Source organism: Oryzias latipes, chromosome 12, assembly GCF_053564925.1.
Source record: "Oryzias latipes strain Hd-rR chromosome 12, Olatipes_Hd-rR_3.1".
Taxonomy (NCBI): Eukaryota; Metazoa; Chordata; class Actinopteri; order Beloniformes; family Adrianichthyidae; genus Oryzias; species Oryzias latipes.
The window spans coordinates 10,247,468-10,265,994 of NC_136248.1; the positions used below are offsets into that span (position 1 = coordinate 10,247,468).

An 18,527-nucleotide genomic window follows, 5' to 3' on the forward strand; every position below is an offset into this window, starting at 1 on the left:
TTTTCCTGCGCTTACAGCCCTGCGGCTTATTCAGTGACGCGGCTAATTTATGGATTTAATTGGCGGCCGCCATGTACGTACTTTCGGACTCAGTGAATGATTTGAATTTTTTTCTAACACCAAGCACAAGTCATTTATTTTTCAACACATTAAACAGCCAAACAGCATGGACCTCACTTCAGGTCTTAGACACTTCAGTCATGGTTCAACAGAACGAAACACGCATGCCCGGCCGCATCCCAGAATCCTTTGGTGGGATTAGACCCAACGTGCACGTGATCGCCGCTACAATATGATGAAACTTTCAAGTTAAAAGCAAACGTTAAAAGCAGCGTGAAAAAATCCACCATCACCAACGGGTTTGGAAAAGCCGGTCAGCTGCGTGACGGAGAGAACAGCGCATGCTCAGGAGTGAATTTACCTCTGAGTCATAGTGACTCGGCTGGCTGCACGTAAATATGTGGGAATAACATCAGCCTTTATTTTGTCGGGACACGACTGGAAACACAAATCGACGTGATCGTTTTAACGGTTTCTAAGAACTGAGCGGAATTTTGCATTGAAAAGCTCACAGCCTCCGTGTGAGCTGGAGACATGTCCTGCTGCTCATCACATAGAGCTGCGGGGCCGATGGCAGTCTGATGGCTCCCACAGGTTACACGCATCTGCCCCTCATCCACAAAACTTACAGTATTAAGTCCGATTGCTCTGCACAGACACGATTTGCTCCTCCCTGGAGCCGCCCTGGCCAGAGGTGTCGGAGAAGATAGGAAGGGGAGCGCGCGGGGCACGCGCCGCGCTAAGGCGCTGGTATTGCGCTGAGGCGCGCTTTTCAGTCGCCGCTGCTTCATTTTACCGGTGTGTTTTTTTAACCAGCCCTGTTACTCCCATAACGCTGCCGCGACACAAGCGGAAGGAGAGCTTTTCCCGTTCACCCCTCCATGCACTGCTGATACTTGCTCATTCTTAAACACGTACAACAGTGTGGCGAGCCCGGCGTTGGCCCCGCCTTTAGCCCCTAAGACTCATGGGAAATGGGGAATCGCGGATGTAAATTTCCTCATCATAACTGAGGGATGTAATGTTGATTATATGGCTACTGTTTGTAATTTTATGTATGATACCTAGATTGTCAATAAGTAAAAAAACTAAAAAAAAATATATAACTGAGGAACTTGTGAACAGAATAGAGGTCCATGCTGTTTGGCAGATGTGGGTATAGCCACATGTATGAGCCTGAGGCAAGGCTGTCTCCTCCCACAGTGTGCTAATGCATCACACTTACTCTGGGAGTCAGGACGTGACTTTTCAGGTTCACCTTGTTGCCTACTACATGCGGCTTGTACTCTAACGCGGCTTGTATATGTTTAAAAGTAGTTAAATACGTGAAAATGGGTGGGTGCGGCTTATAACTGGGTGCGCTTTGTAGTCCGGAATTTACGGTAATTATTTATTTCAACAAAAAATAAATGGTGTGATTACAGTAAAAGGTTGTCTGTACTTGAAATTTTCCTCCAAGGTTCAACGTAAGGAACTGTGGGTTCCCAACATCTGCAGAGGCCGTGAGACGGTTCAGCAGCCAGATGCCACCTGCAACTACTCTGAAATGCTGATGAGGATCTGGAAGCTCGCCCATCTCAGCTGCAGAGACAAAGTGGATTGCCAACTCCTCTCAACTGGGAAGCTGCCATTGAGAACTACTTAAGACATAAGAACATGGCTAATCTGTAACATTGCCTAGCTAGGGTACGTATAACAATATATAAAAAATATTTTGAATCTTTAAATCTTTTAAAATGGCTGATGGTTTATGGTTAAATGCATCTAAATCCAGGATAGTGCCTGATCCCAAAAGTCATATTTTCCTTAAATGTGTTGTAGTTGTCCACACTGTAAAAAAAATTCCGTAGTTTTTACAGAAAAAAACTGGCAGCTGTGGTTGCCAGAAAAAACCTGTAAAAAATACATCGACTATGTAAACAACTTTACAAGCACACCGTTAAAATGACATAATTTATTGTTTTAATTTAAGTAAATAAGCTGTCATTTAAAATTATTTTCTGATAAATAGTACAGATAAATGTTTTTTTAATTTACTGGGCTATACTGTAATTATAACAGTCATATTTTAGAGAAAATACTGAATTTTAAGATTAATTTGACCAATATTATGGGTAAAAATAACAGCAATAAACATTTATTTCACATAAAATGATGTCTTATCTCCAGCAACCTGATGTTTCTCAGTCTAGGATATGTTGTTGTATTTACAAGATTATGACGTTAAATTTATACAATGTTCTGTAAAGTTGTTTACATTTTTACCGTATTTTCTACATTTTTATTCTGGCAACCACTGCTGCCAATTTATTTTCGTAAAAATAACAACATTTTTCTTTTTTTTTCATGTTGTTCTTAAAAATGCAATCACAGTAACATACTCTTGTGTTTAATTACTTTTTTGAAACCAAGACACTTTTTACAAATAGAGAATATAAAATGTAATTTAGAAATTTGAACTTAGGTGTTTCCTAATCTTACTGATGAATTTAAAGCATTGCTCAACAATCCTGATAAAAAATATTTGCACGGTTTACTTTTTTGTTGAGGTCTATTACATTTGCTCATTTGCTTTGCTAAGACCTAAAAAGAAACAAAATGTACTGAAAATGTAACCCAGTTTCAAAATATCTGCTGTGTAGCAAAATTCAAACCGAAGAATCACTTCAATACAAAGACGTCTTTACATTCATTTATTTTACTCAACCTTTTGCCTCTAAACACAGCAAATGTTTATCATTTGTAGATAATAAAACATTTTTAAAAAACATTGCACCTAAAACAGAAAACTATGTAATCACTTTTTTGCAAAAGATTAACAAAGAGCAAAGAAACCTTAAAACTATGCTTGCAATGTTGCTTACAGTGTTTACACGCCTCTCCACTCAAAATCTGACCGTTCCTGAATCAAGGTTAGGACTCTTGGGTTCAAGATGAGACGAGATTTGCCCTTCTTGTCCACTCTGGTCTCTCTCTCTCTGGGTTGATGGAGAAAAAGCATCTTCAGAAAGAGAGAAAAAAAAGGGTCAAAGTTAGAAAGTAATGTGCAAGTCATTACTAATACACACTCGATGAAAGGGCTCACTTTAAATAAATATTAAGTTTGCGGGTGAACAGTTCCAGTATTCTAGAGGAGGGGTGCTCATTACGTCAATCGTGTTACCCAATAAACCGTGGGACATCAAAACTAAATACTCAAAAAAATACAAATATTACATTTTAAAACATTGCCGTCAGGGAATAATCCTCCTCACCATGATGTCACTTGATTGACGTGAACAATGGCCAGTCAAACATCCTCTGATACATGTCACTGCACATGCGTGTTCAACTACACTGAGTGCCAGATGTGTGATTGACTAGCAAATTGTGGCTGACATGGGAGAGAGCCTCTATTGGCCCAGCTGTGTGACAGGTCCCAGAAGAGGCTCAGTACGACCCGCAGGAGTGTTTATTTATCCTTAATTAGAAGCGAGACAGAAATGCCCCGTTTGATCAAGCCGTCCTATCATGGCGACTGCTGGGAAGTCCGCAGTTCCCGCCCAAGGGATCCGAGCCCACTCAGGCAGCAGCGTCGTCCAGAAGCATGTGCTTCTCAAGCCCTACCCAAGGACCGGGGCCCTGGCTGGGCTGCACGGCAAGCAATCTGTCGCCACCAATTCTCACCACCAGCCCCACCATCCATTACAGAGCCTGAGTGAGTGACAGTGACCCCCCCCACTGCCTTCCCATACAGGCTAGCTCCTGGGGGACGCCTGGTTGATCCTACCAATAGCATATGCTTGTCTCAAAGTTTAAAAGTAAAAAAATGAGCGCCAGAAGTGGAGTTTTTCTTCCTCGTCTTCAGAGAGGTGTGAAGGTTCAGTGTCAGACTCCTAACCGTAGATGAAGCTGTTATTTCGTCTCGACAGGCCTGAGGTCAGTCACTCAAAAAAGGAGAAAAAACTAGAACAGAACGCACACAGAAGCCGAGCGGAGCCGCTGACACGATACAAATCAACAAGTTGTTGAAGGGAAAATGCTGGAAACTTTTTATCATGTTATCTTCTAAGCACAGAAATGATCATTTCAAATTTATATATATAGATCTTTTGGAGCTTGTAGTGTCAAACATAGCTTGCATGCTGACAAATTGTGAGCACCCCTGTTCTAGAGCAGCCTTTCTCAAAGAGTGGTCCGTGGACCACTGGTGGTCCGTGAGCGCCCCCTAGTGGTCCATGAGGCGGTACGGCGGCAAACGGGAAAGTTAGTCTGCAATGGAGTTGAACGTCAACTTAAAATATGGATCAGTGGCTTAGGACAGGGTCGCTTAAAAGAAACTCAGATGAAACATCTGACACAACTGTAAAGGTGCTACGAGTTGATGGAAATTCGAGTAGTTCCGTTAACAACGCTACGTAGTCCCAGGAAGATGTCGCTAACGTCATAGCGAAGTCATCAAATGAGCCCCCCCGCCGCAAAGCTGTGAAAATCGCCATCAGCGTGAAAAATCCACCGCTAAGGTGAAATGAAAATATCACCGCAACTACATACAGTTTGGGATTTTTTGGACTGGAGAGGAGGAGGATCCCAAACCACACTGTGTTTTGTGCTATGAAACGTTAGCTAATACTATGAAACCTGCAAAACTAAAGAGGCATCTGGAAACTAAGCACAAGGAGTACCAGGGGAAACCTATTGAAAACGCGATGAACTGAAGAAACATATGATGAAAGAGACCTCCCAGTTTTTTGCACTTGGAGAATATGCGAAGGCTACAGAGGCGTCATACAAGGTATCCCTCTTGATTGCTAAAGCAGGAAAACCTCATTCAATCTGTGAGAATTTAGTTAAACCAGCTGCAAAGGTGATGGCTAACATTGTTTGGGGGAAAAGCCGGCGACAAAATTAACAGGATTCCTCTCTCCAATGACACCGTCCAGCGGCGCATAAAAGCTATGGCTGAAAGTGTCGAACATCAGTTGGTGACACGTTTACGCCAAAGTCAGTTTTTCTCACTACAGTTGGATGAATCTATTGACCTGGGGAATGAAGCACATCTGTTGTGTTTTGTGAGATACATTTATGCCGCTGGATTGCATGATGAGTTTCTCTTTTGTTGTTCCTTACCAACCAACACAACAGGAGAAGTAATTTTTCTTTCACTCAATGATTTCATTGTGAAGAATAACTTGGACTGGTCAAGATGTGTCGGGATTTGCACCGACGGTGCAACCTCAATGACTGGAAAACAGAAAGGCCTCGTAGCGCGCATTCGCGCAGTAGCGTCATCTGCAGCAGCAACACACTGTTGCATCCACCGTGAACAACTGGCTGTGAAAAAAATGCCACACTGCCTAAAATCAGTACTGGATGAGAGTGTGAAAATAGTTAACAAGATCAAAGCAAAATCACTCAACTCGCGTCTTTTTAAAGCTGTGTGTGAAGAAATGGGAAGTGAACACACAAAACACTGAAGTTCGCTGGTTGTCGCGTGGAAAAGTCCTCACCCGTCTGTTTGAACTGCGAGATGAGGTAATGTTATTCCTGCACCATAGTGATGAACTGTACGACAGAATGCATGATTTCCAGTGGCTTGCAAAGTTGCCATACTTGGCTGATATTTTCAGCACTCTCAATACTTTGAATGTGGCACTGCAAGGGAAGACTGTCACCATCTTCAATGTCCAGGACAAAATGAAAGCTTACACGCCTCAAGATGGAATTGTGGTGTGGCCGTCTCAATCGCAGATAATTCGACAGTTTTCCAACACTCGCTGATTTTCTCCTTGCTGCTGGAGAGGATGTAGATGGGAGCACAGTTGCATCCTTCAAACAACATCTGCAAGACCTACACTCACAGCGAGGAATATATTTCTCAGAATTAGATGCAAGCTTTAATTGGATCAGAAATCCATTTGGAGACAAAACGCACATTGAGCAATTCACTTCCAAGCTTTCACCAACAGAGGTTGACAGCCTTGTGGACATTGCATCAGATGGGACACTGAAGACAACTTTCAGGGAGAAAGGTTTGACTGACTTTTGGCTCCACATCCAACCTGAGCATCCCGAGCTGGCTGACTCTGCTCTGAAACTGTTGATGCCGTTTCCTGTGAAGTTGGATTTTCCACACTTGTTGGCCTGAAAACAAAGCAGCACAACCGAATCAGTGTGGACTAAGATATGAGACTGAAACTCTCCAGTTTGGAGCCAGACATTGCTTCACTCATGGCCCAGAAAAAGCAGCACTTCCCATTAAGATGGCAAAAAAGACAGTGAGTGAGTAGAGACTTTGATATTGGTAAAGCTGTTGTTTTGGGAGCAAATCAGAATTAGGTGGTCCGTGAGTGTTTGTATTATGGGTTAAGTGGTCCTTGGTCTGAAAAAGTTTAAGAAACACTGTTCTAGAGCCATCAAAATCTGTAAGATTAGAATTTGAAGTTAAAAGGCAAACCTCTGTAGAAACTCCCAAGTGGATGCCAGCTCCGGTGGATGGATAGTGGATGTTGAAGCTGTAGTAGTTTGCGAAGATCATGCATAGCAGAGAAATGTGGGAAGTGTAACGGGTTTACAGAAGTATTATATAATTACACAAAATTGTATTTTTTTATTTAATTTATTTTACATCTGGCAATTAATTAGCATGCCATCAGGGTCCTTTAGACTTGGGTATAAATTCATGCTCCCCCTCCCTCTCTTCCCTTTTTGCCATTCTAATCGGGAAGAGTTTTGGGGCATTATCTGACTGCAGCACGTGTTGATGCCATATTTTGTTACATGCAGCAGCAGCAGAAGAAAATAAAGAAAACTGCTCCAAGAAAGTTCCTCCGGTGTCTCGTGGCTTCATGGTGCACAAAAATCACACAACGCAGAGCAGAGACCAGAAAACGGTTACATTGGTGCCGTGACCCGTTCTTCGGATTCGTCAGGCGGGCGCGAAGGTTTTTCCTCGCCCAACACGCCTGATCTGGGGGATCGCTGCGCAGCAGAGGAATCGAAGCGGAGTTCGTCATCGAACCTGGGCCGCGTGCACGTGGCGCCGAGCACGCGCGTCGCTGCAGCGGAGGGCTTCAGCAGTGATTGACAAGAGTATCCGGTGGAGCTGATTTCCACCTGCGTGGACGGTTGACGTCAGTAAATTAGGTGTGTGAGAAAGGTTTCATGCAACAGGTGATGTGACATTTTGGGTTTCAATTCCTTGAGTATTTTTTTTTTGAAGAAAAAAAATAAAAAAAATAGGGGATTTAGAGAGTGTTAGATGATAATGTTATTTTAGTTTTGCCACAAGCTGCATTGTTTTTTTTCCCAATCTTTCTTCAAACTATGGATAAGGACAGATCTATTGGATCTTTTGCTCTCTCTCCTGCACATGGTAGAGGCAGAGGTACAGCCATGTTTCCTCCAAATGCATCGACACCTAAACCACAGTTTGAAAAATCGTCCCGAGTCGCTGATGCTGATGTTTCTTCACAATGTGATGCGACTGCAAACTCGAAGGATGGTGTCACTGATGGTGTCAACTATTAGCCGAGATAGCTTCTCAGGTGGGCATTTCTATTGGTGAGAGCATTGCATCATGTATCGAGCGACGATTTGGTGGTGCTGTTACAGGTGTGTCTGGGTCAGCCATCAATGACTCCTCCATGTTAAATGTCATTTTACGACAGGATGTCAAGGAACCAGTGAGTTTTAGAGGAGATGGTACCGACACATGTTCTGTTACCGAGTGGGAAGTTTTGATGCTGTCCTATGTGAAAAAAAGGGGCATCCTTGTGCCTGAACAAGCTGAAGAAGTTTTATCAAAATTAGCTGGGAGGGCGCGTGAGGTCGTTAAAGTGGGCATACGTAGCAAGCCAGTGTTAACGTTGACTGAAGGCCCAGAGCCGATTTTTGAGTTATTGAAACAGCATTTCAGTGACACAGGGAACTCTAATCTGCCCTTAGCTGATTTTTATGCGACAAGACCCCACTCTGGTGAACACCTGTTTGACTATTGGCTGCGACTAAACAGGGCTTTGGAGTTGACTGAAGACACCTTAAAAAGACAGAATGTGACTTTTGACTGTTTGTCACGTGACTTGGTCACAATGTTTATTCAGAACTGTCCAGACCCTGAACTGTCATTGATATTGAGGTGTAAGCCCATGACTCATTGGACCGTTGCAGACATTCATGAAAGGCTGGTTGAACATTGTAAGGTCCACAAACGCAAGTCCATGCAACATGGTGACAGTGTTTGGTTGTTGCGACAGCAGGGTGTATCTCCTACGCAGCAAAGTGTACCCCCTGTCTTCGCGGGAGCTGCAGCTGCGGCGCCTCCTGTCGAACAGCCAATTGAGAGCTCTCAGGATCGCCTGGACAAGGTCATTTCCATGCTTGAACGTGTTCTTGCGCAACAACAGCCTAGGTCGCATAGCACGAGCGCTGTGCCCACACGGAAACTTGGAGCTAAAGCCACCGTGCCCTGTGCTGTCTGTGGAGATTCGAAGCACAATACTGTCTACCACTGCAGGTCTGACCGTCTGTGCTTTCGTTGTTTTGCACCCGATCACACGAAGGCAGAGTGTTCCAGTCCAGTGAAACAAAATGTACGGCAGCAGGAAAACTAGGTGGCCTGCATGTGGTAGGGGCAAGTGTTGGGCCTGAATGTGTTCCCCCTGAAGATGACAGAGTTGATATGGATCAAGTGTATCAAAGTGTGTGCCAAGAGAGTAAAATGGGACGGATACCGGTGATTCAGAATGTTCGAAGACTCAAACAGAATGATGACTTATTCTATGAAAAGGTGATGCTGGGTGGTACAGTGACTGTTTCGGCATTACTGGACAGTGGTTCGATGGCTTGTACTCTAAGCTCTAGAGTAATTCCTCAGCTGTTACAACATGCTGTGTTGAAGGACCCCAACCTCCAACCTACGGACGCTGTGCTAATTGGGTGCGGGGGCTCGAAGACCTTACCAGTGGGCATGTGTGACATTGCGATGGAACTCTATGGATGCAGTGTGTTAGTCCCTACTTTGGTGGTGGATGACCAGAGCGAGGACTTGATTGTTGGCAGTAACCTGTTAAGGTACGTGATTAGTGGCCTGGAGAAGGAACGTCTTGACAGTGACACTACAGCGCGTGACTGCGAGAGTGATTCAGGACAGCAACTGCTGAGTTTAATAGCTGGAGTGGAGACAAAGGTCCCAGATGCGGTGGGAACTGTCAAACTCAGGAAAGCTGTCACTCTGGAGCCTGTGACCGAACATCTGGTGTGGGCCAAGCTGCAGTTGGTGGACAAACAGGTTGCAGGCAGTGTAGTGGTAGTTGAGCCTACGCGTGCTAGAACCAGACCAAGATCAGTTATAGTCGGAAGATCAGTTGCTATTCTGAGGGAGGATGGTTGGCTGCCTCTCAAAGTGATCAATCCATCTCACAAACCTGTAACCATTAAACGAAACGCTAAGTTGGCTGATGTGTCTCTCTGTGAGACGGTTGAGGAGTTTGATGCTGATCGGTCTGCAGTTAGTCAGCAAGTGCAGTTCCGTGTGACCGTGTCCAGCCTTGTGTCCGACACGTCCACCTTGCCAGACCGTCCTCAAGTCGGACCACTCACTGTAGCCAGTTCACCTCAGTCAAAGTTGGGTGAACTGGGTTTATCAGTCATTGATGTTGAGTCGTGTGAAGTTTCTCCGGCGTACAAAGCTAAATTGACAGATCTCATTGTGAAATACCAGTCTATCTTTTCTAGGGAGAAGTTAGATTGTGGTAAGGCCACTGGTTGCCTACACCGTATCAGAGTAACAGATGACAAACCTTTCAGATTTCCATGTAGGCGCATACCACCGACCCAGTATGAGAAACTCAGAGAAGCTCTGAATGAAATGGAAGAGCGTGACATTATAAGGAAGTCCAGCAGTGAGTATGCGTCACCCCTTGTGGTGGTCTTAAAGAAAAATGGGGATTTAAGAATTTGTAATGACTTCCGCTGGCTTAATGCTCGCACAGTCAAGGATGCACATCCGCTTCCCCATCCGGCGGATGCATTGTCTGCTTTAGGTGGTAATGCCTTCTTCTCAACGATGGATTTGACCTCTGGCTATTACAATGTAGAAGTTCATGAGGACGACAAGAAATTTACAGCCTTCCCTTCGCCATTTGGTTTGTATGAGTACAACAGGATGCCCCAGGGCCTTTGTAACAGTCCGGCGACGTTCATGAGGATGATGTTGGGCATTTTTGGCGATCCGAACTTTCTCAGTCTGTTGTGTTATTTGGATGACGTTTTGGTGTTTGCTCCCACTGAGAGTCTGGCCCTTGACCGTTTGGAAATGGTCTTTCAGAGACTCCAGTCACACAACCTCAAGCTCGCGCCAAAGAAATGTAATTTCTTGAGACGTTCAGTTAAGTTCCTGGGACATTTCATCAGTGCCGATGGCATCCAGTCTGACCGAGATAAAGTGGCGGCAATCACATCCATAACGGAAGCTGACCTTATGGAGAACGGCACGAATATTCCTTCACGCCGCAAGGTCCGTTCTTTCCTGGGTATGGTGGTGTACTACCAACAGTTTATTGAGGGCTGTTCCGCCATAGCTAAGCCGCTGTTCAGACTGACATCTGGTTCTGGACGTCCACGCGGAGTTGGCAGAAAGCGCCATGTTCAAACGAAGCTTGGTGCTGATGATTGGACTGATGAGTGTAGGTCAGCTTTTAGCAAACTCAAACAGGCATTGTTGGACCAGGTCATGCTTGCTCATCCTAACTTTGATGAACCATTTTTGCTCTCTGTTGATGCCTCTGCTGACGGTTTAGGCGCTGTCTTGTCACAAGTTCCTGTTGGTGGTAAAATAGCGAGACCTATAGTGTTTGCAAGCAAGTCCCTCAGTTTTGCTCAGTCAAAATATCCTGCGCACAGATTAGAGTTTTTCGCACTCAAATGGGCAGTGTGTGATAAATTTCTCTATTGGTTAAAGGGTCATCCGTTCACTGTGTGGACGGATAATAACCCCTTAACTTATATTTTGTCCAAAGCTCGTCTGGATGCGTGTGAGCAGAGGTGGATAGCTAAACTTGCTCCGTTTCAGTTTGTCATCAAGTACATTCCGGGACCTCGTAATGTCGTTGCTGATGCTCTGAGCAGGGAGCCATTTGTGCAGTCCAGCGCATCTCATCTCTTAACCAGAATGCCATATGCTGAGTTGCTTGCTGGGGCTGCTGCAGTGGGGGCCACTGGCATCCAGGATGCTTTTCGATGGTCTGCTAACCCACGTGATGTGACTTCAGTGTGTGGTCAACCTGTCGCTATGCAGTGCGCAACAGTTGTTCAGTCTGGTTCTGTTTCGTCCGATGAAGTTGCTGCTGTGTTCGACCGCGTCGGAAATTTTAACTCGGAGTTGGTCCAGCATGCTATGCTTTTGCCTCAGTTTCCCCAGACAGTCCTGATTGCCCCACATGTTGGCTCAGCAGTTCTCTCTCTCGATGAGTTGACAGAAAAACAAAGGACAGACCTGGAGTTGAGCAGAGTGATTTTCTTTTTAGAAAGAGGAAGAAGACCATCAAGGAGGGAGCGAGCCATGGAATCTGCTGGGGTCGTAAACCTTTTGAGGAGCTGGGGGAAACTCACTATGAGAGATGGGGTTCTGTATCGTGTGGCTGTGCATCCTGTGACTAAAAAGAAATCCTACCAGTTTGTTGTTCCTGTTTCCTTGCGCCGCAAAGTTTTGTGTGGTGTTCACGATGAAGCGGGTCATCAGGGACAGCATAGGACTCTTTACCTGGCGAGACAGAGGTTTCATTGGCTTGGGCTTTCTAGCGATGTGGCGGAGTATGTTAAACACTGTAGACGGTGTGTGGTTTCTAAAGCACCTGAGCCTGAAGCTAGGGCGCCTCTGGAGAGCATTCATACCTCTGAACCTCTTGAACTGGTTTGTGTTGACTTTTGGTCGGCTGAAGACTCCAGCAACAGGTCCTTGGATGTGCTCGTCGTCACTGACCATTTCACCAAAATGGCGCACGCGTTCTTGTGTCCTAATCAGTCGGCCAAAGCAGTTGCTCACCAACTTTGGCACAACTACTTTTGTGTCTATGGATTTCCTAGACGGTTACATTCTGACCAGGGTGCCACTTTTGAGAGTGCGCTCATCGCGGAGTTGTTGAGTGTTGCCAGGGTACAAAAATCGCATACTACCCCCTACCATCCAATGGGTAACGGTTCGTGCGAAAGAATGAACCGTACTCTAGGCAACATGATTCGAGCACTGCCCCCCAGAGCGAAACATCGTTGGCCTAATGCCTTGAAATCCTTAACATTTGCTTATAACTGCACTGTGCACGAAACAACAGGCTACGCCCCGTTTCTGCTAATGTTTGGGCGAGTGCCACGTTTGCCGGTGGATGTTATGTTTGGCTCTGTTCTTCATGATCAGGAGGTTGTGGACTATGACCGTTACGTTGAATCCCTGCGCAAGACCATGAAAGAGGCTATGGCCGTGGCGCAGTCAATGGCAGTGAAACAACTTCAGCGCCATTCACAACTGTACGACAGGAAAGTGCGTGGTGCACCAGTTGATGTGGGTGATCATGTGTTGTTAGCCAACAAGGGTGAACGTGGGAAGAGAAAACTCGCTGATCGGTGGGAAAATACAGTCTATGTCGTGCTTGAGAAAAATGATCAGAGCCACACTTTCAAGATTCAGAACCCCACGAGTGGGCGTTCGAAAGTTGTTCATCGTAATCTGCTCATGCCTGTTAATTTTCTGCCTCTTCATGACTCTGACATCACTGCCCAGGAACCAAGTATTTCTTTGGTTTCAAGCTCTGTGGATGCTAGGGATGACAGGTCTGCAAGTGATGTTTCCTCTGCATCAGTTGAGTTCAGAACGAGAGTTTGGGTGTCTGAGCTGCCGTCAGCATCTGGCAGTGTTTTGACGATTGAGGAAAACGGTCCGCAGGGTGTTGCAGTGGGTGATGACGCATCAGACGCGAATGCTGGAGTGTGCGACCCTATTCCTGCAATATGCCCAGACTTGGAGACTGTTGCCCCTGACTCTGTTTTGACTACTGACTGTACTGTGCTCACAGTTGACAGAGTCCCTCCCCGCAGATCTAGAGCTGGACGTTTTCTGAGACCAGTGACTCGACTTATTGAAATGATGCACCAGAGATCTGCGTCGGCCTTTTGAATGTAGGAGTGTGATTGTTTTGTTTTTATGCTAACAGTGTTTGCAACATTTTTGTAATGTTGTCTTTTTGTGTTTTCAGTTTTTTTTTCTTCTTTCCTGGAGTCATGTATTACAGTTGCATTTGTTTGTGATATGTAAGTGGGCATATTCTTTTCCCTATGTGTGTGGATGGGTTTTGGCCATTCCTTTCTTCACGCTGATCCTTTGGGATGTTTTTCTAAACTGGGATTTGTAACTGTAATTGTATCGTACCTACTCCTCAGAGTGTTGGGACCGGTGTGTTTGGGTTCCTTTATACATGCTTTATTTTGTGTAATTCTAGGGGGGTGAATGTAACGGGTTTACAGAAGTATTATATAATTACACAAAATTGTATTTTTTTATTTAATTTATTTTACATCTGGCAATTAATTAGCATGCCATCAGGGTCCTTTAGACTTGGGTATAAATTCATGCTCCCCCTCCCTCTCTTCCCTTTTTGCCATTCTAATCGGGAAGAGTTTTGGGGCATTATCTGACTGCAGCACGTGTTGATGCCATATTTTGTTACATGCAGCAGCAGCAGAAGAAAATAAAGAAAACTGCTCCAAGAAAGTTCCTCCGGTGTCTCGTGGCTTCATGGTGCACAAAAATCACACAACGCAGAGCAGAGACCAGAAAACGGTTACAGAAGCATTGTTGGCCTGCACAAGGTTTCGATCCAGACTTAGCATGAACTTTCTTGTAGAAAGGCATGAATGCCCTAAAAATGAGGAAGAGTAGAAAAACAGGTTAGGTTTATGTAATTTTAAAAACCCAAGGCTTGATTTAATGCACCTGCGGCCAGACCAAGTGATCCGGACACCTGATTCTGGATTCTGGATGGGTTAGCAAATACTTTTGTTTAGACTCTCTCTCGCTAGCTTACAGCTCCTCAAAACCCCAAGCTAACATTAACATAGCAAACAAAAAAGTGGAAACAATATTGGAGCAATCCATTTGTACAGTTTTGAGCCAGATGCAATTTTATCAGAGCAGGGAGACTTTAGCTCGCCCATCGCAGTTGCTGTGTCACAAACACAAACTTTTTTAAACTGCACCACAAAGCAGCAAGAACATGATTTTCCAATGGAGTGGGTCTTCCAAGACCCCCCTTTTTCGGGTGTTTTTAACAGGTTCTTGTAGCCTTTTTCTCATGATGAGGAATATATATAAAATAGTTTAAGATTAAAATTGGGCTTCTGAGTATTTATTTATTCAAATTGTGTTGGATGAGGAGCAGATAAAAACCCTGTTTTTGAAAAAGCGATGAGTGGGTGAAAGTCTTCCATTCAAATTCTGAATTCTCCACTTGGAGACAAAAAAGATCCATGTTGGTCTTCATTTTTCTCCTCTCAGCTGTCATTTGGATCAAAACTGTACGGCTGCATTGCTCCAATGTTGTTCACCAGTTTTTGCTAAACTAATGTTAGTTTTGGCTTATAGTTTAAACAAAGGGTTGAGGAGAAATTAGTGAAAGGCTAAATTTCGTGCAAACAGTTTCATTGAGCCACAGATCTGTTTTACCATCATCAATTATTTGCACCTGCCAGTATAAAAAAATAAAATGGATTACTTACTGCATACTAAAACAACAAAGAGTCAAATTCACGTCCTCTGTATTTACCGGTACTTCTTCTGGAAGGCACACGTCATCCACATGGTAAAACATTGCATCTTCCTTTTCATCCAAGTCGGGCAGCAGCAGATCACTGCATAGGTGACATCAGAAGGCTTAGTAACTGTTTTATTGAATACTACATACATATTTTCCAATGTGAATATTCTATTTTTCCTGGACATAAATACATCACATTAAATGTGTTTTTAAAACCACTCACTGGACATGATACAAAGCAACCCTCCCTTACCAGGTCTTTAAAATTACAAGCTCTTAAGTTGACACACAGGTCAAAAACACATTTTAAATCTATGCCAACACAAGAAGCATTAGTTTTAGTGTGGAAAAACTGTAAACCTGATAACAATGGGCCCTAAAAGCAGCATAAGTAGTAAATCTTCGCTTGCAGTTTGGGCCATGGCACTTAAAAAAAAACACTATTAGGTTCATTTCTGTGAACATTACAATACAATGCAAATCCCCTTAATTTTGCTAATGTTCAACTGCAAAACTGACATGTAATCATATTTACCAACTGTAGTCCTTTAGGAAAGGCCCAATAACTGCACCTGAAAAACAGAAACAAGAGAGAGAAAAAAATTAATTAAAAACTATGCAGAAATGTTGTACAAAGACAAAATTGTTCAAGAGACATTGACATATTTATTGTCAGAACATTCCCCTGTGCCAACTTCCTGAATTTTCTATAAATTCTTGGTGTGTCCTGGCTAACAACCCTTAAAATTAAAAGCTCTAAGACGGAAAAAAATAAAATAAATAAAAACATCTTAATTTAATCAGTCAAATAAAAATATGTAGATTTTAGACTTTTCTATAAAATCTCAGTGATTTGACAACACTCAGAGCCCAGTATAAAATATAACTTTTCTCAGCACTAATAACATGCATTTGAATGAACTTCACCTTTATCACAAAAAACAACTCATAAATACTATTACACAATATCATTACATTTTTTACCACAGCTAAAAAGAAGAACGTGTCATAAATCCCACATATCTGTGGAGTTTTCTATGAAGCTTCTGTCTGTGAGGATGAAACAAACATTAGCGCCACATTACAGCATGACTGCATGTTAAGCTAACATCGACGGTCTGCAGCAGAAATACACGTAAACGATGACAAACCTGTTAGCATGGTATTTATTAGCGAAAGTAGCGTAGCATTAAAAATACAGTAGCATAAAGGAGCATTAAAAATACAAACACATGAGATTAACCTCGGCAAAATATCAAAATATTAGCGTTTTACAGAGTTTGGAAGGAATAGAAAAGCTTACCGCACGAAAGTCTCTTCTGTTGTGGCTGTCAGTCACGTATGGAAAGTTCCAGCAGCAGGAGGGCAGACTGTGCGCTCTTGTTGGTCCAATCAGCAAACAGAAGCAGACTAATCTGCACAGCGATAGGGGGGAGGTGAGGCGCCTAAAATTTGAAATTAAAGACTAACCCAGTTTTCTGGAGGGAATGTTGCATTGTAATTCCTGTGTTAAGGTAACGACTAATCGATCCCATGTGTAAAAAACAAAAAAATATTGCATTAAAATAAGCAAACGTGAAAAATTAATATTTCACTAAAATAAAAAAAACTGTTTTTGAAAATTACAATTGTTTTTGTATGTTTGATTGTTTGTTTTTACTCTCTTCATTCATTTCTATATTTAATGAAAAATGCCAAATGTTATTTAGAGCACAGATAAAGAAACTATTAATAATTGCCATTTGTAAAAAAAAAAAAAAAAAAAAACTTTTTGGACTGAAATAAGCAAAAATGACAAATTAATGTTTCACTACATTAAAGAAACAGTTCTTTTCAACATAGAATTTTTGTTTGCTTGTTTGTTTTTGTCCTTTTTATTAATTTCCAATTTTATATAAAAATGCTAAATCATGTGATTCAGACAGGCCTTGTTTATTTTAGGTGAACATGTTTAATGAGAACTAGTTAACATCCACATCTTTATGACTAAAGATTAACTCGAAATTTGTACTTTTTTGGCCAATTCTGATCCACCCATCCATCCAACCATCAATCTTCTTCTGCTCAACCAGGGACCGGGTTGGAGAGGCAGCAGTCTAAGCAAAGATGCTCAGACTTCCCTCTCCCCAGCCACTTCCTCCAGCTCGTAGAGGGGGACCACATGGCATCCCATTCCAATTGAGAGACATAGTCTCTCCAGATTGTTCTGGGTCTTCCCTGGGGCCTCTGCCCATGCCTGGAAAACCTCCATAGGAAAATGTCTAGAAGGTATCCAGACCAGATGCCTGAGCCACCTCAACTGGCTCCTCTTGATGTGGAGGAGCAGCGACTCTACTCCGAGATCTCTGGGTGACGAACCTTCTCCCCCCATCTCTAAGGAAGTGCCCAGCCACCCTGCCGAGGAAGCTCATTTCAGCTGCTTGTATTCAGGACCTTGTTCTTTCGGTCATGTCCCAGAGCTCATGGATCATGTAGATGAGTGTAGGAATGAAGATTGACTGTTAAATTAAGAGCTTTGCTTTCTGGTTTAGCTCAGTCTTCACCCCAACGGATCAGTATACTGCCTGCCTAACGGCGGATGCCACTCCAGTCTGCCTTTCGATCTCCCGCTCCAATCCTCCCTTACTCGTGAACAAGACCTCAAGATATTTAAACTACTCCACCTGGGGCAGGAGTACTCCACCCATCCAGAGAGGGCAAACTTTCGCCGATCAAGAACCATGGCCCCAGATTTAGCTGTAAAGTCGTCTCAGGCTTACCACCGCTATGTCTGAGAACCTCATCCCAGCTGCTTCACACTCTGTTGCAAACCACTCCAATGCATCTTGAAGGTCCTGTCTTAATGAACCCAACAGGACAACATCATCTGCAAAGAGCAGAGAAGAAATCCTGTGGTCCCTGAACTAGATCGCCTTCTAGCCCTGGCTACGCCTGGAAATTCTGTCCATAAAGACTATGAACAGAACCGGTGATAAAGGACAGCCCCTTTCTCACCAATAAAGATCTTTTTGCCCTTTATCTGACCTGTTCCACTGGTTTCATTTGCCAAAGTGCAGAGGTATAGGTAAATGTTTAGTATATAAAGACAATGATAAAAAAAAAAAATGAATTAACAACTAATTACTAATATACTTATAAAAGTGTGGTCTCACGAAAACAAAAAATACATCAGCAATGAAAAACATTTACACACAGCAATGTCTTTTCTTAACAAAGGACAAATGTATTTTTCACAAATTTATGCTGTTGGTGGCAGGAGATTATATTGTTTTTTAAATGACAAATCAAATGTGTTTATTTTATTGTGACCCATATATTTTACAAGGAAATATCTACATATTTAACATGTTTTTATTGTAAAAATAACAAGGATATCTACTTATTTTAAATACTACATATGCACGTAAAAAATACACCATCTTGTTTTTTTCTCAATTACAGTAAAATTGTGTTGGTATTTTACAAAAATGTACTGTAAATTTTACGGACTTTTTTTACAGTGCAGGAGAGGGAGCTTTAAAATGTTGGCACATATGTTTGCCATGGGAAACTTTGACCTTTCAAGGAATTCAAGTTTTGGTAGAGGTTCCAGGCCAGCAGGAGGGATGTCGGACACTCCCGTAGCAAACATAACACTGTCACTTTCTAAAAGTAAAAAGAATTCATGACATCAATTTGGCTTCT

The 18,527-nt window shown here is 43.1% G+C and overlaps 1 long non-coding RNA gene across 1 annotated transcript; it reads right to left on the bottom strand.

Annotated features, from left to right (window-relative positions):
- Positions 1–2,740: 2,740 nt before the first annotated feature.
- On the bottom strand, positions 2,741–6,752 carry LOC144996599 (uncharacterized). The gene is made up of 2 exons (XR_013659511.1): positions 6,497–6,752; positions 2,741–3,061 (listed from the first exon to the last, which is right to left on the bottom strand). It is a non-coding gene; the product is annotated as an uncharacterized LOC144996599 (long non-coding RNA).
- Positions 6,753–18,527: the final 11,775 nt, after the last annotated feature.